The 25915-nt window shown below is 41.3% G+C and overlaps 1 pseudogene; it reads right to left on the bottom strand.

Annotated features, from left to right (window-relative positions):
* Positions 1–3553: 3553 nt before the first annotated feature.
* The window catches only part of LOC125485996, an 88096-nt pseudogene continuing 65734 nt past the window's right edge, over positions 3554–25915 (bottom strand).

The following is a 25915-nucleotide window of genomic DNA, read 5'->3' on the forward strand; positions in this document are numbered from 1 at the left end:
CCAAGATTCTATAAATCAATTATGTCCCTCAAAAGTCGATTAGTAGTCTGTCAAATGACTATAAATTCATCTAGAATTGTGTTGATGTTTTGGCGCTAGTTAGTGAATGTTTATGTATAGAAAAGAGCTATATCATTGATACATGATGCTGTAAGCCTCTAATGCACTCTCTGTGAAATAGTATTTTCCATAAGTAATGATATTTACTTATTTGAGGACCATGATCAAAATGCTTACACTGACATTAAAATGGATATGTTAAATGAAGAATATTGTATACCTTTATGTATGCTATCATAAACATGGCTTAAAATATTTTGTCACAATTAGAATTTTGTTAGTTAAAACAGCCCACTGTAATGTTTGTGTTTCAAGGTCCATTTCTGTCACTGTCTAAACTATTGGCAACACATAAAATCAAATAGGACAGGTAGACAATCTGTGCAATCCACTGAGAATTAAAAGGAGTAACACATAAGGTAATTTATACTGAAAAAGTATCCAAACATGCAAACTCTCCAAAAGGGCTGAATGATAATCACTGTCTCTAAGGTTCCATTTTTTATGTCATTTAGCAATTTAATAAAATGTGTTATATATTTAAAATGATATGCAATATATTAAATATTATAAAACTCAGAAAATGGAAACATGCAACAGTAAAAATGTACCTTTTGTTTCATAAGTTTCATGCTGTACAGGCTGAATGTTATCTGAAATATTTTTAACTTCCTGAAGAGCTTCAACATCTGAAATATATTTAATGTGCTGCAGTTAGTAAACATCAGATATTACAGCTTGTAATTCATCCAGAGCAAAATCGTTGCACAAAACATTATTCTGCACATAAGAAATTCATTTTGTTTCCATTTTAACAGAGATCTTCTCATTAGGCTTAAATGGATTAATTCCTCTGTTAAAATAGAGGAAATTAAAGTTGACATGACTGAGAAACAGTTTTGCAATAACTTTGACCACAGTAATTTTCAAGGTTATATCAAGTAAAAAATGAACCATTTGATTTGGTTAATGTATAGAAAAGTCAAAATTGTAATGCAAATGATGAGATCACTGACCTCTTGGCTCTCAAACCCACCTGTTTCTACCAGCACGACACCCTTCATTTTCACCTCCACTTTTGGTTCCATGTAGCCAAGATAGATAGTGCAGCCCCTGTACAAGGGCAAGAACTACACCATACTTCTGATGAAGTGGCATAATCATTTTGTCTGACAACACTCATGGCCACCTGCTCAGATACTGGCACTGATGATACCTTACAAGGTAGAGCTGGGTTTGGCACGTGGTATACTTGTGGGATTTGCTGCACTGCAACTAGGAGAGAAATGTAGTTCTTTTACCAGCTTATCAGAAGGCAAGGTCACAGACGATGAGGGTTTTGGTAGAGAATGCTAATGAGCAGATTCTCTATTGTATATATGCACTGGAAAGGCTGCCACAGTTTCTCTTATCATCATCAAAGTTCTTGGAAGAGTTAGGTTAAACTTAGCACAAGACTTTGTGCAGAATTTGAAGTCCATCCTTTCTAGTAAGTAAGTCATGGCCAAGTCCATGACATAACTTGCAGAGCCATCTGTGGTGCCACGTTTAATGGACCATATCTCAGCTTCTGTGCAATACAGACAGAAATCATCAACATGTCAGTACTGCAAGAGAAGCTCAGACTGAGCTCCTAATATCCAACTTACTGTTGTGCAAGCTCAGCTTGGTGCTACACAGTCATAGACTGTTGGTATTTTTTCTTCAAATACCTTTTTTCAAAGAGGCATGCAGCCTAGCAACAGACCTCTAAAAGATTACAACAATTGTTGAGGTCATATCCAGTAGTGTTAATGCAAGGTTGTGATCTCAACTCATTCCAAAATTCATTCTGCTTAATATCCAAGACTAGCCAGGAGGCCTGGTTCAAGTCTCACTTGCTCCAGAGCTGTCTCATAGTAGGTCTGAACAGGTTGATCAAAAATATCTACATATTTAAAGGCTGGGCTCTTGTAGTGCAGCGCTGGTGTCCCTTCTTCTAGGTTAGAAGTCCCGGGTTCAATGCCCACCTGCTTCAGAAGCATGTATTAACATCTCTGAATAGGTCAAGTAGGAAAATATTTAAATGCTCCTGAAGCCAATCTTAAATTCTTTGTACATTATCTACCACATATGACTCAAATTCCACAGAACGTACCCACAGAAAAGTCAATACCACTCATCATAAAATGCCTCATAATTTCTCTTTGCACTGGTAAAACATTCCTCTGAATGAGGTCTGCTTGAAACACTAAATCTGAAATGCATCAATCAACTCTTATAGACACTTAAGTTTCAATAGCAGCCCCTCTGTAGCACCTAATTCTTTAGATGGTTTCAAAACCGCTTCCCATGGAAACATGCGACCCTGCAGAAATTGAACCTTAATACTGATTGATTTATGTTTCCAGAGGAGTATGTCGCTGGAGGACAAAGAAAATCTTCAAGATCACGTTTCCTGCAGTTAGGAAATCCACTCTCATATTTTCATCACCATGTTTTCCTTCAAAACCCTGAGGCGTCAGGCTGCTTTAGCCTTATATATCCCATCAAGGACAATTTGTTCTGTGCATAATAAGGTTGACTGTCCACTATCTGTTTATAGACCAAATTCTTTCCAGGAACTAACCCTCTTTGTTTGGCTTCCTTTATCAATTTAACTGCTAATTTGCTTGAAGTCACAAAAATTTCTCGAATGTAAGACCTCTACTCCTCATGATATTTGCAGTTTTTTGTTGTCCTTGTTCTTGTCAAAATACAATCTTTACCTCCTATCTTGTCCTGAACCTCTACTACAAGATCAACCCTTCCTATGATCAGAACTTTTGCAAAGTTTGCAATTTTTCCGAGGGCCATATTTACTTGCAGATCCAACTTCACAACCCACACTATGTTTTCAGGTCTTTCCATGCATCTTACCTCCTTGTTCCTCATCTTGCACAGTTAACAAATGCTTGTATTTACTAGTAGCATTCCCTGTTCTCCCGACAATGGTGGCATTCCTCCATTCATTATAGCCCCTTCTAGGATGCGTGTTACTTCAGTTATTTTGGGGGCAACAGCATGTCCTGCATCTTTAATCACTGTCCATCTTCAGTCAGCCCTTCACCTGTCATAATCTGCTTCTCATAATAGACCAACATATGCATATCCAAAGTGCATGGTTCTTCATCAGTTTATATGATTTGTTCACATTCTGTAAGGGCATAATTCATGCCAATTAACATTGAAGAACAGACCTTGGCCTCTTAGTTGCCATGTTACAGAACTAGTATTTTCCAATCTCAACCCAAAACCTTATCTAGACTTTTTCAGTCTTTAATGATGTTTTGTTTTGTAATATATCTGTTGTGTAATTACAAGAAGGCCTGTACAGTTTAAACCTGAAGGTTCTTTTTGTATTACGTTGTATAAGCATCAACTTACAATATTAAAAGGTTGAAACACTTTAACAAGGTTTAAATACTTCCAGTAACATAGCGAGTAATTAAGCTAAGCCAACTGTATAATTAAATCATCGTTTATCATTATCATCGTCCCAATAGGCCTCCTTCTTGGTAGGAAGCTTCTTTGTACCCTCCACCATGCCTTTGAAATAATAATTAGAAACATCCTTCTATTTCTCCTTCAGTTTATAAGCTCTGCTAATGAACAGGTTCTTCTCTTCTCTGCATGCATTCCACAGCTTACCAAGCTTCTTTACTACATCACCAAGAGATTAGACAGGACTCTCCACTTTGATTTTTGGTGGATGCTCCAAGCAAAATAAGAAGAACCCAGATGGATGCCTTTTTGGCACATTGGGGTCTTTCTTCTTCTTCTTGCTACCGTTAGCTGGCACGCAAATTTTCATTTCTCAATCATAACATGCTTTATCTACTTTAGCCAGTTGTTCAAACTTGGACTTCACTTTGCTAGACATTGACTTCCATATTTCAGAGCACCTTTTAGAGAATTCCAAGATGTTAACAGGAATATCAGAGCTTTCTTTCTTGTGTTCTTCATGGCAGGCCTTTCAGTTTCTTAGGGTCATATTTTGCCATTTTGATGTTTTACCGGTGACTGGCTGCTCGCACTGCTGCTCGTGCCTTATGGCTTTTACTTTTGAAGGTGACTTATGTAGTCACACAGGATCAATGACATGATCTAAATATTTGAGGGAAGATTTTAAAAAATCATGTTTGTCTTTCCTTACTTTTAGGCTATAACCTTCAACTCACTGCAGAGTAGCATCTAAATTCTGGAAATGCTCTTTATCACATCTCCTCATGACTAAAATATTGTCTAGGCTTACCAATATGCTTAAAATTTAATCCATTGCACATTTGAAAAACGCAAGTGCAGATGTGATTCCAAATGGAAGTTGTGGTTTGCCGCACAATGCTGTGGAGGCTAAGTCACTAAGTGTATTTAAGACAAAAATAGATAGGTTCTTGATTAGTAAGTGAATCAAGCAGGCAGGAGAATGGAGTTGAGAAACATACCAGCCACGATCGAATGGCCTAATTCTGCTCCTACATCTTATAATCTTATGGTTTATGTGTTGCAATCATCAAGTACTTCTGTGACTCAAGATTTACATTCAACTGGAGATAGGCTTGACTGATGCCAAAAGGCCACTTTTGGAATATTGGGTTCAATTCTGGTCTCCCTGCTATAAGAAAGATGTTGTGAAACTTGAAAGGGTGCAGAAAAGATTTACAAGGATGTTGCTGGGGTTGGAGGATGTGAGCTATATGGAGAGGCTGAGTCAGCTGGGGCTATTTTCTCTGACGTATTAGAGGCTAAGGGATGACCTTATAGAAGTTTATAAAAGCATGAGGGGCAAGAATACGGTGTTTGCCAAGTTCTTTTTCGCAGGGTACGGGAGTCCAAAACTAGAGAGCATAGGTTGAAGGTGAGTTGGTAAAGGTATAAAAAGAGATTTAAGAGGCAACTTTTTCACACGGGGTGGTGCATGTATGGAATGAACTGCCAGAGGAAGTGGTGGAGGCTGGTACAATTACAATATTTAAAAGGCATATGGATGGGTACATGAATGGAAACAGTTTAGAGGGATATGGGCCAAATGTGGGCAAATGGGGCTAGATTAATTTAGGATATCTGGTCAGCTTGGATGAGTTGGGCTCCCCTATTCAGCCTTCCCCTATAGCGCAAACCCTCCAAACCTGGCAACATCCTTGTAAATCTTTTCTGAGCCCTTAACAACATCCTTCCTTTAACAGGGAGACCAGAATTGAATGCAGTATTGCAACATGACCTCTGAACTCCTATACTCATTGCACTGACCAATAAAGGCAACTGTACCAAATGCCTTCTTCACAACCCTGTATACCAGTAACTCCACTTTCAATGAACTATGAACCTGCACTCCAATGTCTCTTTGTTTGGCAACAGTCCCCAAGACTTACCATTAAGTTTGTAAGTCCTGCTCTGATTTGCCTTACCAAAATGTGGCACCACTGCATCCTCCTCATTGTTCACCCGTCCAGTTTTGTGTCGTTGTGGCCAGTTTTACTAGGTTCATTTAAAGCATTAAGGGAATTGGATTTTTTTTATCTGAAAAGGAAAAACGTGTATTGCTGTGGGAACTGTTCTTCAGAGATTTGGACAGGCATGATATGCCAAATGGTCTCTTGTGCTGTGAGATTGCTGACTTGCTTGCCGAGCTTGCTTGTTTTCATTCAGACATTTCATCACCATGCTAGGTAGCATCATTAGTGAAGCCTCCGATGAAGCGATATTGTTCTACTCCACTTGGAATTTATACCGTCTGGTCCATTATGATGAGTAGTGTCATTTCCAGTTTTGTTCTGTATGGGCTTGTATATGGGGTCCAATTCTATATGCTTGTTGATTGCATTATGGGTTGAGAACCATGCCTCTAGGAATTTCTGTGAATGTCTATGTTTGGCTTAGACTACTATGGTTACATTGTCCCAGTTAAACTGATGGCCTCCATTGTCCGAGTGTACTTGTATTAGGGAAAGTTTGCCGTGTCGTTTTGCTGCTCGCTGATGTTTGTGTATTCTGATGGCTAGTTTCCTTCCAGTCTGTCCAATGTAATGTTTGTGGCAGTCGTTGCATGGTATATTGTAAACTACATTGGTTCTGCATGTTGTGAGAATGGGGTCTTTAATCTTTCTGAGTGTTTGTCGTAGAGTGGCTGTGGGCTTGTATGCTACCATGATTCCTAGAGGTCGTAGGAGTCTCATTGTCAGTTCTAATATGATATTTACGTAGGGCAGTGTGGCCAGTGTGTTGGCATACTTGTCCTCTTGTTGTTGTCTATTTAGTAGGCACCTGCAGATGAAGTTACTGGGATATCTATTCATAGCAAAGTTTTTGTATAGGTGCTCTTCCTCTTTCCTCATAGTTTTTGCATGTTGCAGTGAGTGATGGCCCATTTAAATAGTGTCCTAATACAGCTTTGTTTGTGGACGTTGGGGTGGTTGCTTTGGAAGTTGAGGATTTGGTCATTGTGGGTTGCTTTCCTATATACTGAGGTTTGGATCTCCCCGTTGGTCATACATTCATTTCTGACATCTAGAAACGGAAGCTGATTGTTGTTTCTTCTTCTCTTGTGAATTTAATCCCAGCGAATACGTTGTTGATGAGGTGGTGGGTCTCCTCTGCTTTGTTGCGTTTAATAATGACAAGTGTGTCGTCCACGTAGTGGCTCCCACGTACCAACCCAGCCACTCCCCTCTTGTTCCAACAATCCTCGTTACTGTACTACTTCTTTCTCCCTAGCCGTCAGCCCACTTCATCCTTTAATTAGATCTTCACCTCTCTGTTGTTCCCACTTGCCCTCAATTGCTTCCTTCCTCTCGTGGTTGATAACTCTCTTCCAATAGGTCCTGGGGAGGGAACAATCTCAAGACAAATGAAGATTGTAAGTATAAATACCTTACATATATATATATATGTTTCATCTTTACACACGAACTACCTGGAGATGTACAGTTGGTGCCTGAAGCTTGCTAGCCTCATGTATATGAGGCCTAAGGTCAAGCTGTGCTAAGCACTAGAAGCACTCTCTATGACTAAGCAATCAATTTTTAAGCTGAGAATTCTGAAAGAAGTTGAGACTTGTTTTTAAAAATGTCATTAAGCTAATGTTGATTATATCTGTTGATATTTGATAATAGAAGATCAACAGAAACCTACAATACCGTTTCCATTTCCACCGTCTATCACATTTTGTGGTTACTGGTGACAGTACTGCTAAAATAATTTTAATATTTGATATCACTGGTGAAGCCAGTATTTCTTGCCCATCCCTAATTGGTTTCAAGAGGGTGATTGTGACACATTTTCTTAAATCGCTGTAGTCGAATGAGGAAGAATGAAGGGGAGATCTTATAGAAACATATAAAATTATGAAGGGAATAGATAAAGTGGAAGCAGGGAGGTTGTTTCCGCTAGCAAGTGAAACTAGGACTAGAGGGCATCGCCTCAAAATAAAGGGAAGCAGATGTAGGACTGAGGTCAGGAGGGACTTCTTCACCCAAAGGGTTATGAATCTGTGGAATTCCCTGCCCAGTGAAGCGGTTGAAGCTACCTCACTGAATGTTTTTAAGGCAAGGCTAAATAAATTTTTGAACAGTAAAGGAATTAAGGGTTATGGTGAGTGGGCGGGTAAGTGGAGCTGAGTCTCAAAAAGATCAGCCACGATCTTATTAAATGGCGGGGAAGGCTCGAGGGGCCAGATGGCCTACTCCTGCTCCTAGTTCTTATGTTCTTATGTAGTCCATGCTGGGCGGAGATACCCACAGTGCTGTTTGGAAGGGAATTCCATGATTTCAACACTGCGACACACTCCTAGTCAAGATGGTGTGGCTTGGAAGTGGCCAAGCAGGTGACAGTCTTTCTATGTATCCTTCACTCATGTTCTTTTAGCATGTAGCAGTTGCAGGTTTGGAAGATGCTGTTTACGGTGCTCTAATGAGCTGCAGCAGCATCTCTTGTAGATGGTACATGCTGCTGACAATGTGCATCAGTGGTGTGAAAGTTTAAAGTTGCGGATGGAGTGTCGATCAAGCAGGCTGTCTTTTCTTGAACAAATTTTCTTGAGTGTTGGTTGAACCGCACCCATTCTGTCAAGTGGACAGTATTCCATTACAATTCTGGCTTGTAGATGGTGGACAAGCATTGGAGAGTTGTGAAGCTTTTTTTTTCATCACAGAATTCAAATCCTCTGAATTTTTCTTATAGCCACATTATTTATGCAGTTAGTCCAGTTCAGTTTCTTGTCAATGATAACCTCCAGATTGTTGATATTGGGGAATTTAACCAAGGTAATTCCATTGAATGACAATGGTTAGATTCTCATTTTTCAAAGATGATTATTGACTGATATTTCCATGGCATATGAATGAACACTTGCACACTTGCTTATGATCACACACTGCTCCAGTATCTGAGGAGTCATGAGTATATGTGGAAATGACAACTAACATCCCTATACCTGAATTTATAATGGAAAGAAGGTAATTGCAGATGTCGGCTGGTTGTCAGCAGTTAGCAAATTGTACATATAAACAACAAACATAATGAAAATCTAAGTTGACACATTTAGGAATAAAGTATGTCATTATAAAGTACAAAGGGTTAAGAATTTTAAATGCATTACCGGAAGATGTTTTATGTATGTTAGAATCTGAAATGTAAAATCACAAGTAACTGATTATTAAAAATATTGCCATTACAGATTTTAAATACATAGAATAGCAAGTGAGGAATTATTTTCTTGTTGATAAAAGAAAATGCAGCTATTATATCTCCAAATGTGATAAATTTAGTGGAATAGCTATGGCAAAAGGAAAAATAGTCAGGGCAAATCAGAATAAATCGGAACAAAATGAAGATTTTAAGAGAAATTTGGCCACTATTTGATGTGGGGGTGGTGGGGAGAGAGATATTATAAGAATATCAACACAGGAACAAAAGCGAAAAAGAGACAGCAGGAATTTGAGTAATTTAATCACAGGAATTTGTTCTTGGGCATTTCTGTGATTAAACACTTCATCAACCTTTAAAAATAAAGGTGTATGGGTCAGAATACTTGATTGCTGTAGAGGTTATAAAATATTTGCCTTATAGAACTGTTTCTACAGGGTATTATCTGCAAGCTGATTGATGCACTAAGACTGATGTGATCAAGCATAAAAATATATGTGAATGAGAAATGTTAGACATGGAGATATAGGCATTAGCCAAAACCATCTGTGATTTGGAGTCAGCCTCTTACAAACAGGCATATGTTGTGCTTCAGTACTGTGCAGCAGCAGTCAAGAGGTCCTCTCCAACAGTTACTCCCACCAAGAAAAGAAACAATTTGGAGATTCAAGAGGTGGCTGTGTAAGGTGTCATGATCCGAGACAATTCAGTAGCCTGTTAGGGAAGAAGGAGTAAGGAAATAACAGCAGAGAAAATGTGGTTCTTAGGGTATTTCATTGCTCAGTTTACAGATGAAGTTGTCTGCAATTAAGGAAGTTATTAGGAAGTAAAAGAGGAATATTTCAATTGAGTTGTCAAGGAACATAAAAACGTAAAATAGTTTACATGACACAAATAAAAATTGCAGTGTCAGGAAGGAAATGGGGACATTAAGTAATGTTCAAAATATATTTACAGGCAACAGTAGCAAAATGACATTGTACAAAATAATATTTTGGTACCAGCATTTAGCAAGGAGATAGATAAGGTGGACATGATACTGGAACATAAGATTAGAAATTACATCACCATATTGAAAAGAGAAACAACTAAATATTAAATAAGCAAATCAAACTCAAAGTAGATAAAACCACTGATCTTGATTCCCTGCATCCAGGCATTTTTAAAGCATAGCAGGGGTATAATTACACAAACCTAATAATTAATTTGAAAAGCATCTTGTACCAGAGTATTATTGGATAGCAAATTTTATAGCTACATTTAAGCACAGAGATAAAACACGTTCAGCAAACTATAGGGCAATCAGGTTAAAATCAGTTGAAGGAAAAATAATGGAATTCCTACAACAGTGACTGCACTGCAAAAGTATTTCATTGACTGCAAAGTGCTTTGGGATGCCCTGTGGTTGGTTTGAAAGGCATAGTAGGAATATAAATGATTCTTTCATTTACTAAAGGAGAAAGCAGAAAAACAACAAGAAGCCAAGACAGAATAGTAATAAAAACCAAAAACTAAAATTGCTGGAAAAGCTCAGCCGGTCTGGCAGCATTTGTGGAGAGAAATCAGAGTTAACATTTCACATCCTCCTCTGTAATAACAATTCTGTCAGCATATCCATATTGAAATAACTATACAGAGGGTGGTATTCTGTCACAAAGTCACCCTTTATTTACTAGCCAGCCATCTCAGAGACAGTCCTCAACTGAGGAGATTGTAATCTCCTGGCTACATTGGTCAGCCAAGGCTTTCCAGATTGGCCCAAGATAACAACCCCAATTGAGGATCGCATAGTCAACAAGATCCAGTTGGTTCCACTCACTACATCCCTCCCCTCCTAAGTCCAGGGATGTAAACGTGGTCTTTCTCTTGTAACTTTTATTGCAATGTTTTGGCCCAGATGTACTTCTTCTGACTCGGACTCTGACATGAGTGGCGTGTACCAGACTGTAGCCCACCTCTTTTGTTCAGAGCATCTTTGGAGAGTTCCCTCCTCTTCTTCCACTATCGAGTCTGCATCCATGTCAGACTCTAAGGGTTCCAGGACACTGCATGGAGGGAGAGAACCTACAGTTTTGACAGGCCTTCTGGCTGTTCTGAGGAGCCAGGTATGTTTAGCTCCTGCCCCATTTACGAGGTAACAACTTTTAGGTGATCCACTGACTGTATCACCAACCTCAACTCTGTAAGTCACGGAACCTGACCTCGCATTAACATCGCCTTGTACCCATACACAGTCATTTCCATGGTTCCGGCACCAAACTTTGTCCCCTGAATTAAACTGTCTCTTTCATTTAGAAGAGGCATGTGGCCATCATTGGCTTCCTGTTGCCATTTCAGCCTCTCCCCCAAAGTCTGAAAATATCAGGTTTAACCGGTTGCAGAGTCTTCTCCCCATTAGCAACTTTGCTGGAGATTTTGAGTCCACAGTCAGATATTGTCAGCAGTGACTGGAAGGGTACCCAGGAAATTTAAAACCAAAACGGACTCGTCCGGGGAGGCACCACCGGTTGAGTATCTGCCAGTGGGAGGAGCTTAAGGCATCCGGATTAGTCACTTGGCTTTCCGGACTGTTATCTAACTTGTACTTGTACGCACTGAGAATAAGGGCCCAACACTGAATTCTACTGGCAGCTATAGGCAGCACCGCCTTGTCTTCCTTCAGTAGCCCTAGCAGGGGTTTGTTATCTGTTGCTATAAAAAATTTCCATCCGTAAGGGTATTGGTGGAACTTACTCACACTAAAGATCACCGCCAAACGTTCCTTCTCTATCTGGGCATATTTGGGTTCGGCATCAGCCAAAGTCTGGGAAGCATATGCTGTTGGGCATTCCTCTCTGTTGGGCCACTGGTGAGCCAACTCCACCCCTGAGACCGTATGGGGTGGTATTGCATGTCAGTACTACCTTTTGTTTTGGATCGTAGTGAGCCAACACCTGAAATGACGATAGCTGTGCTTTCACTTCGCTAAAGGCTACTTCTTGGCTACACAACCATTTCCATGGCTGACCCTTTTCCAATAGCAGATGTAAGGGTGCCAAGATGGAGGTCAGGTTACGTATGACTTTTCCATAATAATTCACTAACCCAAGGAAAGACCTAAGCTCCGGTAAAGATGCGGGAGCCAGGGCTCATTTGATCACCCTCACTTTATCTTCCAACAGGTATAAACTGGTTTTGTCGACTCTGTAGTCCAAGTAGGTCACTTGGGGCGCGTGACCTTCTAAGGAATATGCCCGACTGGAAGAAACATTCAATGACTATGTCCAAGTTTTCCAAGTGTTCTTTATTAGTCTTCCCTATTATTAGTACGTCATCCAGATAAATGGCAACCTGGGGTAGCTCTTGTAAAGTGTTCTCCATGGTCTGGTGGAAAAGAGTGCAGGCTGATTATACCCCAAATGGCAGTCTTGCATATTGATACAAACACTTATGCGTATTAATTGTAGCATACTTTTGGGACTTCCTCATCCAGTTACATTTGCAGGTAGGTGTGGCTCATGTTCAGCTTCGTAAAGGACAGCCTGCCCACTAACTTTGCCCACCAAGTCCTCTATGCAAGGGATTGGGCATTTCTCCAACTGCGAAAAGTGGTTTACCATTTTCCTAAAATCCCCACAGAGGCAAACTGTGCCATCAGGCTTCACCATCAGTATGACCGGCACTGCCCATTCTGCAAACTGCCCTGGTTTGATGATTTCTTCACTCTCTAACCTCCTGATTTCCATCTCTATTCTTACCTACATGGCAAATGGCACGGGGTGGGTCTTGCAAAATCTCAGAATTGCGTCCTGGTCGACAAAGTGGCTTTGGTGCCTTTGATACTCTTGAAGCCTTCCTGAAAAACTCTTAGGTATTTTACTAGGACTTCACTGAGGCAGCCAAATTCTAACCAAAAAATGTTGACCAATCTAGATGAATCTTTCCGAACCAATTCTGCCCCAACAGGCTTGGGCCTGAGCCTCTTACTACCATCACTGGTAAATGCATTAAGTGCTTCTCATAGGAGACCAGAACTGAAGTCGTACCCTTAATCTGCAATGGTTCCCCAGTGTATCCTCTCACTCTGGCTGAGGTCTTGTGCAAACTTAATGGTTGGAGTCCTGAGAAAATTTTGTTTAAGACACATTCTACAACCACAGATATAACTGTGCCGGTATTGACTGCCATGGGAACTGGGTGACCATTTAACCAAACATTAATTTTAATCAGTTCCAATTTGGATGTCACTAAGCAATTTAATTGCTCCAACCCACATGTAGGGGGACATTCCAGGGTGTGCACTCTCCTAGATGCCAGCCTCCGAGTTTTCTTACTCAAGTCAGGCCTTGTAGGACTCCTTTGCTGTCTCAAGTCTGCAAACGAGCAGCAGCTACAATGGCTCGCCTGCCCAGATCCTGAAGAACTCTTTAGCCACTTGGCCGAGACTCAGCTTTGTTGTGGGGTACTGTTGTGGGCTGACATGGGGTCCCTCCGCTCAGGATATGCCTTGTGTGAGGCCCTGCCATTGCCTCCACTCAAGTGATGGACCCCGAAACTCAGTCGGGCAGGTGAGAGAGTCCATCTCCATTGGAATGCCCTGTAGCTCCCATGCTCCACTTGCCACATTTTCTAATGACAGATCCAGTTGTAATCCCTGTGTGAGGTCCAGCTGGGCTTCAGCCAGTAGGCACTTCTGCATGGTTATGTTATCAATCCCACATACCAAACAGTCTCTTACATCTCATTCAGGGTTAACCCAAAATCACATGCCTCTGCCGTCATCTCAACCTCATCAAATATCCCAACACGGATTCCCCCGGTTCTCTAACAGCTGAATAAAACTGATAGCATCTCAGAATTAGAGGAGGTTTAGGGTCATAATATTCCTTAACCAACTCCATCAACTTTTCAAAGGTTTTAGTGTCTGGTGCCTCTGGGAAAGCCCCTTATAAATGAAAATGCCGTGGGTCCGCAAGCAGTCAGATGGATTACTCGTCGCTTTTCATCTGCCCCAATGTCATTTGCCCGGAAAAAGTATCACAGCAGGATAAAACGTGTCAAGCTTCCCAAATAAAGGAATAATGACAGAAATGCTTACCCCAACGCCAAGATGACTGTTGCAAGCAAATGTTCTGCAGGCACCTCCTGTTTTCTCCTGTCACCACTGAAATAACTACACAGAGGCTAGTATCTCATCACCAATTCACCCTTTATTTACTTGTACACAGTACACTGGTTGTGGCCAGCCAGCTCAGAGTCAGTCCTCTGAATTGAGCAAATTCTAAATCTCCTGCTTATATTTTTTTACACCCTTTATTTACTAGTGCACAGTACACTGGCTGTGGCCAGTCAGTTCAGAGTCAGTCCTCAACTAAGGAGATTCTAATCTCAAGGTTATTTATTTTTGTTTCTTTTTACTTCTTTCTTTTTTTTCTTTTTTTTTAGTGCTTATCTTCCCCAGCATCCTTGTTGTGTATGTGCAGGAGTGAGACACAGTAAAAAAAACACCAGGTGTGCAATTAACTTTATTAATAAACCAGCAGGAAAGTCACCCATGTGACTAAAGCATCAAGCACAGCCCCTGTAGGGGCAATGTCTATGTGAGAGAAAAAGTGAGGGGGTGGGTAGGGATCAAATCAAAATACAGCTTGTGGGGCAAACAAAGCGCTCCACTCCCAGCGGTGCCCACCTCTCAATCTCCTGGTTATATTGGTCAGTCAGAGCTTTCCTGGTTGGCCCAGGTTAACAATCCCAATCAAGGATCTCGTAGTCAATAAGATCCAGCTGGTTCCAATCACTACACACATATTCCACCTTTTCAAGCAAACTAAAGTTTGTGGGACAGGCATTCCATGGAGCATTAGTGAGGGTTTCGGCCCAAAATGTTGACTTACCTGCTCCTCGGATGCTGTCTGACCTGCTGTGCTTTTCCAGTCTCACACCTATAGGCTCTGGCTTCCAGCATCTATAGTCCTTACTGTCCCCTTGGACAGTTATTTGTTGTGGTGCATTTCCATCAATCAGCATCCACTTAACAAGTCAATTGGCATCCTCTTCTCAAGCAGTATAAATTATTTCTGCTTTTGAGATTTGGAAATTTTGTGGTTCTGTCCTGATGAATGCATGATGAGGGGTAAATGCAGGGATAGAAACTGTGCATGGGCAATAAGTAACAGGTCTAAATAACTATTAGGAATCATACAGTCATAAAGTCATAGAGATGTACAGCATGGAAACAGACCCTTCAGTCCAACTCATCCATGCCAACCAGATATCCTAAATTGATCTAGTCCCATTAGCTAGCATTTGGCCCATATCCCTCTAAACCCTTCATATTTATATACCCATCCAGATACCTTTTAAATGTTGTAATTGTACCAGCCTCCAACATTTTCTCTGGTAGTTCATTCCATACACTCACCACCTTCTGTGTGAAAATCTTACCCCTTAGGTTCCTTTTAAATCTTTCCCCTCTCACCTTAAATCCATGCCCTCTACCCTGGGGAGATGACCTTGACTATTCACCTAATCCATGGCCCTCATGATTTTATAAACCTCTATAACATTACCCTGCTTCTCCTTATAGCTCAAATCCTCCAACCCTGGCAACATCCTTGCCAATCTTTTCTGGATCCCTTCAAACTTCACAACATCTTTTCTATAGAAAAGAGACGAGGATTTAATGCAGTATTCTGAAAGTGGCCTAACCGATGTCCTGTACAGGCGCAACATGACCTCCAAACTCCCATACTCAATGCACTGATCAATAAAGGCAAGCATACCAAACACCTTCAATATCCCATCTACTCGTGACTCCACTTTCAATGAACTGTGAACCTGCACTCCAAGGTCTCTTTGTTCGGTAACACTTCCCAGGACGCTACCATTAAGTAGATAAGTCCTGCCCTGATTTGCCCTACCAAGATGTAGTACCTCACATTTATCTAGATTAAACTCCATCTGCCACTTCTCAGTCCTTTGGCCCATCTGATCAAGGTCCTGTTACTCTGAGGTAATCTTCTTCACTGTCCACCACACCACCAATTTTTGGTATCATCTGCAAATTTACTAACCATATCTTCTATATTCATATCCAAATCCTTTATATGGATGACAAAAAGCCGCGGACCCAGCATGGATCCCTATGGCACACCGCTGGTTACAGGCCTCCAGTTCAAAAAGCAACTCTCCACCACCACTGTCCATCTCCTACCTTCTAGCCAATTTTGTATCCAAATGGCTAGTTCTCCCCACATTCCATGAGATCTAAATCTGTTCACCAGTCTACCATGCCACACCTTGTCAAAACGCCTTACTGAAGTCCGTATAGACAACGTCCACAGCTCTGCCTTCATCAATCCTCTTCGTCACTTCTTCAAAAAACTCAATCAAGTTAGTGAGACATGATTTCCCACACATAAAGCCTTGCTGACTATCTCCAATCAGTCCTTGCCTTTCCAAATACATATAAATCCTGTCCCTCAGAATCCCCTCCAACAGCTTGCCCACCACTGTTGTCAGGCTCACCAGTCTATAGTTCCCTGGATATTCTTATCACCTTTGTGAAGGTCAGAAGACACATGACACAAGGTTATAGTCCAACAGATTTATTTGAAATCACAAGCTTTCGGAGTGCTGTTCTTTTGTCATATGGCAGTCTCAGTCTGTGTTTGGAAAGTTAAAGTCCCTACCATTAACATCCTATTATTCTTACAGATAACTGACATCTCCTTACAAATTTGCTTCTCAATTTCCCACAGACTATTGCGGAGTCTGTAGTACAATCACAGTAAAGTGATCGTCCCTTTCTTATTTCTCAATTCCACTCAAATAACTTCACTAGATGTACTCCCTGGAATATCCTCCCTAAGTACAGCCATAATGTTATCCCTAATCAAGATCACTTGCCCCCCATTCTATCCTTGAAATAGCATCTACGCCCTGGAATATCAACTCCAGTCTCAACCTGACTCGATCCCCTACAGTTTGCCGACTGACATAACAGATCCACAGAGGATGCCAGATCCCTAGCCCTGCACTAATCCCTGGAACATCTGGACAACAAAGACACCTACGTCAGACTCCTGCTCGCTAACTACAACTCCGCATTCAACACCATTATCCCCTCCAGACTGATCTCAAAGCTGCGTGACCTTGGTCTCAGCTCTGCCGTCTGCAATTGGATCCTCAGCTTTCTGACACATAAGCCGCAACGAGTGAGGATAGGTAACCGCACCTCCTCCACAATAACACTCAACACTGGAGCCCTCCAAGGATGCTTCTTCAGCCCCCTAATGTACTCCCTGTACACCTACGACTGTGTTGCCAAATTCTGAACGAACATCATCTACAAGTTTGCTGACGATACCACTGTAGTGGGACGGATACCTAATAACGACGAGTCAAAATACAGAAAGGGGATAGAGAGCTTGGTGACGTGGTGCAATGAAAACAATCTTTCTCTCAATGTCGGCAAAACTAAAGAACTGATCATTGACTTCAGGAAGAAAGGAGGAGAACACGTCCCCATCCACATCAACAGAACTGCGGCTGAGAGACTGAAGGGCAACTAGTTCCTCGTGTTGGTGTTGTGGTTGCCTGTGCCTATGAGGGAAGGGGGGATAATTGTGGCAAGACACGGCATTCATAATTGCCAGGAATGCCGTTGGTATCTTTGGAAACAGCTAAAATTCAACTGCAAATGAAGCAGCTTGAGTCAGAGACAACAGAAAGAGAAACAGGAAGGGAAATGAAACAGTTTGAATTACAATTGAAAGCAGAAGAAAAGCAGGAAGAGAGAATAGCTTGAGCAGAGGAAAAAGAAAAGGAAAGGATGGCCATAGCAGAAGAAAGGGAGGAAGAGAAAACTTTTGAATTTCAGAAGTTAGAACTGAAAACTGAAAATCGACTTAAAATGGCAAAGGTAGAGGAAAAAAGTAGTCGTGGTGAAAACAGTGATGAAGAGCAATCCCATCATAACCAAAGGCTTGGTGGGGATCTGTTTAAATATGTCCAAGTGTTGCCCAAGTTCGACGAGAAGGATATAGAAGCCTTCTTCATTTCATTTGAGAAAATGGTTAAACAAATGAAGTGGTGGCAACCATGTGGGTATTGTTGATTTAAACAAAGTTGATAGGTAAAGCAAGTAATATATTAGCATCACTATCACAGGACATATCTGGGGAGTATAATGATGTGCAAAATGCCCTCTAGAGTGCATATTAGCAAGGTTTAGTGGGCCTTGTCAAATTGAAAGGAAACTGAGTGAGGTGAATTATTTCATAAGAACGTCAGATAGAAAGCAAGTGAGTCATGTGAATACGCTCAAAGGTATTTTGATAGGAAAAGAAAGCAAAAGGAGAATGTGGTGCTGGTTACAACACAGAACTAAGTTCAGATGATTCTGAACTGGACATTCCTCAAATTAAACTGGACAATGAGGAAGTTCTCAAAAATTGGGATAAATTATTGAGTTACCTTCTGGAGGAAAATCAAAATGACCGGAAAGAGTTTTTACAATCACATGGGGAGATACGTTGGAACACACTGGAAAGTACTAAAATAATTATGCATTATGTAGATATAGGAAATGCTCTTCCAGTTAGGTAACACCCTGATGGACTAAACACTCTAAAGTTGGCACAGGTTCAAAAAGAGAATTAAACACATGCTCAAAGGCAATATAATTGAAGTGAGTTGCAGCAAATGGAGCTCACCCATAATAATGGTGCCAAAACCAAACGGAACCAAATGATTATGTGTGGACTATCGCAAAATCAATGCAGTTACAAAATATGGTTCATATCCTATTCCATGTTTGGAAGATTGCATTGAGAAGGTGGGACAAGCAACTTACATTTTTATGTTGGACTTACTCACAGAATACAGGCAGGTATCTTTACCCAAAATAGCAAAGGAAATTTTGGCTTTCTGGACACCACATGGACTGTACCTGTTTAAATTCATGCCATTTGGTATGAAAAATGCACCACCCACATTTCAAAGACTAACCAATAACGTCACTTTGGGATTACCCAACTGTGAGATGTACATCGACGATCTCATTATTTTAGTCACGCATGGAAGGAATATTTGGAGTATATATCAGAATTGTTTGATCAACTTCGAGAGGTGGGCTTGGTGATAAACCTGGCTAAGAGTGAGTTTGCAAAAGCCCAAGTCACATTCCTGGGCCATGTTATTGGACAAGGATAGATGGTCCCACAGAATGTGAAAACAAAGGTTACTTGGTAGTTTCCCATACCACTAACAAACAGGGAAGTACTACAATTCCTGGGATTGAGTGGTTTTTATTCGTTCCAAATCTTATCAGGATGGTTGCTCCACTGCCCAACTTGTTGAAGAAGTACAGAAAAATTTCAGTGGACGGAGGATTGTCAGAAGCCATTTGACAGCCTGAAAGCTGCATTGACCACTGCCCCAGTAGTAGCCATACCTAATTATGCAATGCCATTCATGGTGACTATCGATACAAGTGAAGTGGGTGTCGGTGTGGTATGCTGGCAAGAAGACGAAAGAAGATAGAAAGACCTAATGGGTACTTTTCCAGAAAACTGAATAATCATCAACAGAAATATCCTGTGATTGAGAAGGACACCTTGACCTTGGTGTAGGTGTTGAAACATTTCAACATTTATATTGCTGGTAATGTGTCTGAGACAATTGTATGTAGTGATCATAACTCTATAAAGTTTGTGGAAAAATTTAAGGATTGAAGTTCCTTAAATGAAGCTTATTATTGCATCCATTGAATTTGAAAATGATATATGTGGCAGAACAGGAGAACTTGATTGCTGACGCATTGTCATGAGTTTGCTGAAGGAAGACAGGGGCATTCAGTGGCAGAAAGAAAAATGGACTGAAATGGATTGTAGTAATGAATGTTTACATGCTTAGCGTCAATGTAGTGTATATGTATCGTAGTGTACTAACAGCGCAAGACTAAAAGTTTTTAAACATGAAGTCGTCTTTTTTTTCAGGGATAGTGTGACAATACTATGGCTTTGAGGTCTATTTTATACTAGATGTTTTTTTAGAAGACACGTTTTAAGGCAGAGGCAACAAGCTATCTATTTGAATCTAATAAACAACTTATGAGGCCCTGGGTTTTTTTAAAGGTAAGAACAATAGAAGCAGCCTGAATGGTTGGGGTCAAACCCTCCCAGAGGCAGGATATTTAGTTTTAGTTTTTCGGTAGCAGCTGCTGAGATCTTGAAGCTGGATGACACAGTTTTTCCTCTCTCTGTTACAGCTAAAAGCTGGCGGTTCCATTCCTACTGCTAGAATTGCATGTGAGACAATCTATTTTACTGAATTTGCCTTTGCTAAGGGTATGTTTATGAGATGTTACTATATTGGAACAGTTAATTCGTAGTCATTAATATATCTATTGAAGTATTTCAGTAGAGCTACAGTTAAGCCAATCCTTGTCTTTTATTCTTATTTAGTCTGTATCTTAACTGTAATGTAAAAATAAAGTGTGTTTTGCGTAACGTCAAGTAGTTTGACCAATCGTATTGCACTTGGAATACAACATCTTACACTTACTTTTAAAATCAGGAAAAGTTAAAGTCTGTCTATTTTCTTACTATATTTTGAAGGGTTTGGTCTGGTCCATAACAGGAAGAATTGTGAGGGCTATAGGACTAAAATAAGTCAGAAATGTTGAGATGATGGGGGGGGGGGGGGTCACAAAATAAGCTAACATGTTGTGGTTGGTTGGCTCAACAGTGAGCCAACCAACCACAACAGCCACAACCCGAGCTACAAATCTACTCTAAAACCTTAGTGAGCTAACATGATCGGTTCGTATGGCAGTTCAAAGCAAATTTTGTATACTTATAACACTAGGCCAGATTAGACTTTACCTACCTAGAAATACTACAGGCAGGTGCTTTTGCATTGCTGTTACTAAGTGGGATGTTTATACCGATCATTCAAATTACCCCAACTGAAAGTTTGGTGCAAGGTTAAAGTCAGGGCAAATGGGCTGATATTGCCTGCCTACATTGCATTTCCTATACAACAACAATTTAAGAGCATCAAACTCCTCATTTTTGGGTTATTGTGTATATTTTTAGGCTTAAAAATATTTCCAAACCAGAGCGTTAAGAGTACATTATTAAGAGCTAATTGGACATTGGAATAAGCAGTTAAGGGAAAATGAATCAAAACCAGGCTTAATGGAAAGCAGCAAGTTTTGGCTGGCAATGACCTTACCTTGGATTGGGAACTGTCTGTTTTGCTGCAATACCTGGATTTGTTTGTGACCACCAAGCAGGGAAGAATGCTTGGGAAAGTATTCAGAATGTCAATGCAGTTTATAATCTGAGATTCAGAATGGCACTAATATTGAGCATATTTTCCAATTCTTTCAACATTTCTACATTGGACTGAGGATCACAGGACAGGTGCCGTGGAAACTAAGAAAGTACCAGCTGTCATCCAGGAGTCCCCGACAGGCAGAAGGCAGTGAGACTCGCTTGTTGAATATGTTTGAAGTGGTTTAAACTAATAGATTCACTCATTAGTTTGCATACATCTACAGTAGATTAAGCTAATAAATTTGTTTTATATCAAAGCGCACGTCTTCTTGTATTCATTCTCATCAGACTTTAAGAATCCGTTCGGTACTTATACTGTGATAACTGATCAGGGATGTTACGAATGGTGTTGGATGATTGGCAAGAAATAAGTTGCTCTCAGAACTGAAAATCCATCAAAATTTCTTACCTAAGACCCGGAAGATTCCACTACTCTTTTCAACCCACCCAAACAACTGTAACTTGTAACAGGCACTAATTACCTGAGGCAGATAAACGGACTTCTGCAAAATATATAAAAAACAAGGAAAATCAATATTCCTCAACAATAATGTTCATTATAGCAAATGTATATTCACGGTTATCAGTTAATTCAATGCAGCTTATTTCTAAAATCTATGAGCTGCACATGAACAATTTTTTGGCTAAGTGTGATTTGAGTCGTATTTTCAGCAGGGTTTGTTGTGCCGAGGCCTAACGAGTTCTCTAGATTCAGAGAGTCACAGGGATATACAGCATGGAAACAGACCCTTCGGTCTAACTTGTCCATGCCGACCAGATATTCTACATTAACCTAGTCCAAATCCTTCCTACCCATGTGCCCATCCAGATGCCTTTTAAATATTGTGGTTTTACCAACCTCCACTACCCGCTCTGGCAGTTCATTCCATACATGCACCACCCTCTGCATGAAAACGTTGCCCCTGAGTCCCTTTTATAACTTTCACCTCTCACCTTAAACCTATGCCTTCTAGTTTTGGACTCCCTACTCTGGGAAGAAGACCTTTGCTATTCACCCTATCCAAGCCCCTCATGATTTTATCAACCTCTATAAAGTCACCCCGTCATCCTCCGATACTCCAAGGAAAATAACCCCAGCTTATGCAGCCTCTCCCTATAGCTCACACCTTCGAACCCTGGCAACATTTTTAAATCTTTTCTGAACCCTTTCAAGTTTCACAACATCTTTCCTATAGCAGGGAGACTAGAACTGAATGCAGTATTCCAAAAGTGGCCTAAACAATGTCATGTATAGCCACAACATGATCCCACAACTCCTATAATCAATGCACTGACCAATAAAGGAAAGCATACTAAATGCCTTTTTCAATACCCTGTATACTTGCAACTCTGCTTTCAAGGAACTATGAGCTGGCACCCCAAGGTCTCTTTGTTTGGCAACACTCCCCAGGACCCTACCATTAAGTTTATAAGTCCTCCCCTGATTTGCGCTACCAATTGCAACACCTCTTATTTATCTAAATTAAACTTTATCTGCCATGCTTGGCACATTGGTCTATCTGATCAAAGTCCCATTGTACTCTGAGATAACATTCTTCACTATTCACTATGCCACCAGTTTTGGTGTCATCTGCAAACTTACTAACCATAGCTACTGTATTCACGTTCAAACATTTACATAAATAGCACAAAGCAGTGGATCCAGCAATGATCCTTGCGGCAAACTGTGGTCACAGGCCTCCAGTCTAAAAAGCAACGATCTACCACCACCCTCTGTCTCCTACCTTCGAGTCAATCTTGTTTCCAAATGGCTAATTCTCCCTGTATTCCATGTGATCTAATCTTGCTAACCAGTCTACCATATGGAACCTTGAATTGCATATTTCAACAAAACCACCCCATCAACTGCCTGCTCCTTATGACAGCTCTCACATCTGATTTCCTCCCCATATTTTCACATACATTTTCCAGAACACACGCAAGTCAATGAATATCTGCTGAAAAACCTGCATGCCTTCCACCCACACCATCTTCAAATCGCCACAGTGCACCCGGACAAGCACTAGCATTCTGAATCAGCCCAATTCATTGAAGCGCCTGTCCACACGATGTTGCAGAATAGGAAGTGGTACTGAGGTTCCCCAGAAGTAACTTGGAGATCCTGCTCCATGGGGTGCTGCAGAGGAGGGCTATCCTCTTCCTGAGTATTTAATGGTATGGTCCTGGGGAGTGTTGCTGAATAAAGGGATCTTGGAATGCAGGTTCATAATTCCTTCAAAGTGGAGTCGCAAGTAGATAGGGTATTAAAGAAGGCTATTGGTGCACTTGTCTTTATTGGTCAGTGCACTGAGTAAAGGAGTTGGGAGGTCATGTTGTGGCTATACAGGACATTGGTTCGGCCACTTTTAGAATACTGTGTTCAATTCTGGAATCCCTGCTATAGGAAGGATGTTGTTAAACTCGAAAGGGTACAGAAAAGATTTACAAGGGTGTTGCCAGTATTGGAGGGTTTGAGCTACAGGGAGAGGTTGAATAGACTGAGGCTACTTTCTCTGGAGTGTCGGAAGCTGAGGAGTAACCTTATAGAGGTTTATATAACCATCAGGGGCATGGATAGGGTGAATAGTCAAGGTCTTTTTCCCAGGGTAGAGGAGTCCAAAATTATAGGACACGGGTTTAAAGTGAGAGGGGAAAGATTTAAAAGAGGCCTAAGGGACAACATTTTCATGCAGAGGGTGGTGCGGGTATGGAATGAACTGCCAGAGGAAGTGGTGGAGACCGGTACAATTACAATATTTAAAAGGCATCTGAATGGGTATATAAATAGGAAGGGTTTGGAGGGATATGGGCCAAATGTTGGCATAAGGGACTAGATTAATTTAGGATATCCAACCAGCATAGAGGAGTTGGACCATAGGATCTGTTTCCGTGCTGTATATCTCTATGACTCTATGTCCACCAAAGGATGCCACGTAATAGACCCTGCCAATCTGGTATGAAGTCACTGCCTAGGTATGCCACCCCAAAGGGTGAACAGTGGCACATAAAGGTCAATTACATTCTCTGCTCTGCCAGGGTAAATGCCACCTCAGGTGTATTTTATCTCTGCCAATTCACCCATCTTTGACTAAGACTCATGCTGTACTACTCTCACTATTGCTTGCAACATCTTCCCATATCCAGTCTCCCCCCTCAGCCTTCTACATTAACCCTTGCTGCCTTCTCAAACCTTTAGTAGATCTCATCACAAACACCAGCACCAACAGCTGTGCCACCCACAGCTGTCTCACTCGTTCCCCTATCTTCTTCTTACTAAAGTAGAAGATGGCCCATAACAGGACAGAGGTAGGCCAGATAAATGGAGGTGTGTCCAACATCAGGCTCCCAACCCCTACAAGGAGAGAATTTTGGCCCTCAAAGGAGGAGAGTGGGACCACTCCTATCAGAATACTTTTTCTCTTTTATCTTGCAAGATCTGCAAGCCTACACTCAAACTTGAAATGCCTGGCTTCACCAGAAGCCCCTTGACTTCTAAGGACAAGAGTAAAAGGACTCAGAGGATGCATCAGCAAGACTACCTGCCTGGACCCCTTGGACACTTAGAGGTTCAAGTCGAGGAGAATCAATTTGCATCTGGCAAGGATGACCCTTAGTGTTTCTGGCCCATCTACACAGTGTCCTCAGGGTCACCCTGCCAAAGTTCCAGGGCCTTTGGCCACTGCATCAGAGCAGTCTCCCTTCAGCCAAGCTGCAGAACCACGGAGTGCACTTAGATGTGCACTTCAATACTGGGAGGAGAGAAAGAAGAAAATGCATTCAGTACACTTTGGTGGTAATGGTGAAGAAGGTTATCTTTTTTCGAAATTTGTATCCATTCACGATAACTTTCATGCATCTGCTTATGAGTCTCTCTATGTAGGTGCTCAACAAATTATCACACATCTGACAACAGTTCATGGCCAAGCAAGAAGCTTCATGGTTTGAGGTTTGTGCACAGTGCTGATGACATCAGCTACAAGCAGATCGATCAATGTGTACACATGGTATTTTAGTCCTCCTAGATGATTATGCCTAATATTTGGATCACACTATATAAGTGATCCCCCAAATATCTACACCACCTTCCGTCAATCCATGGATTCACATTTCCACAAGTACCACCTAACCAGTCTATAATCGACTGCACCTACCTAATTTTTCCATCCATCACAGATGTAGGAGATGAACACTGCCCCCACTTGAAGCCAAGATGCTACTGAACGTCAATGACAACCATCACTCTATTCCCAGCAATGTTTCATAGTCTGCCCCCCTTTGAAATTCTGCTGCCCCAGTCTTAAAAATTAAAGTGCCAAGGCACAGTGCCACAATTACAGTCATTATTTCACCTTCACGCCCCTCCCTTTCCCCTTTCCCCTTTCTGCTCAGTTTCTGAGTATGGACCAGACTGACTCACCACGGCCTACCCCATCAACAGACATGACCGGATAGCCTGTCCTGTCCAGACTCCTTACTGTCGGCTATAAATCTCCCTGACTGCATTAGTCCTATTTCCCCTGACGGGCTGCCATGGCTATGACTGACCATGCCCTATTCCCTGGACTGCAGAGGCACAGACTCCCTTAGTGGAGGCCCTCAACTGCACACTTGACAATAGTAAATCCCCTGGACAAGTATGGGAGTCTACTTCTGACATACTGTGCCTGGATTCCCTGAGTAATGGGTACCTCAATGGACATTTAGAGAGAACTAGTCCTCTTACAGTTGGATACATGGCTTCTTGCCTACTGCCCATGCTGTATTTGTCACTGCTGGCACACGGAGCAAGTGTGATATTGATGATGCACACTGCCATACAGAAAGATGTGCACCCTCTAGACTGAGGATTGCTGAGGATCAAGACAAGTTCC

This window comes from Rhincodon typus, chromosome 24 (genome assembly GCF_021869965.1).
Source record: "Rhincodon typus isolate 14 chromosome 24, sRhiTyp1.1, whole genome shotgun sequence".
NCBI classification, from domain to species: domain Eukaryota; kingdom Metazoa; phylum Chordata; class Chondrichthyes; order Orectolobiformes; family Rhincodontidae; genus Rhincodon; species Rhincodon typus.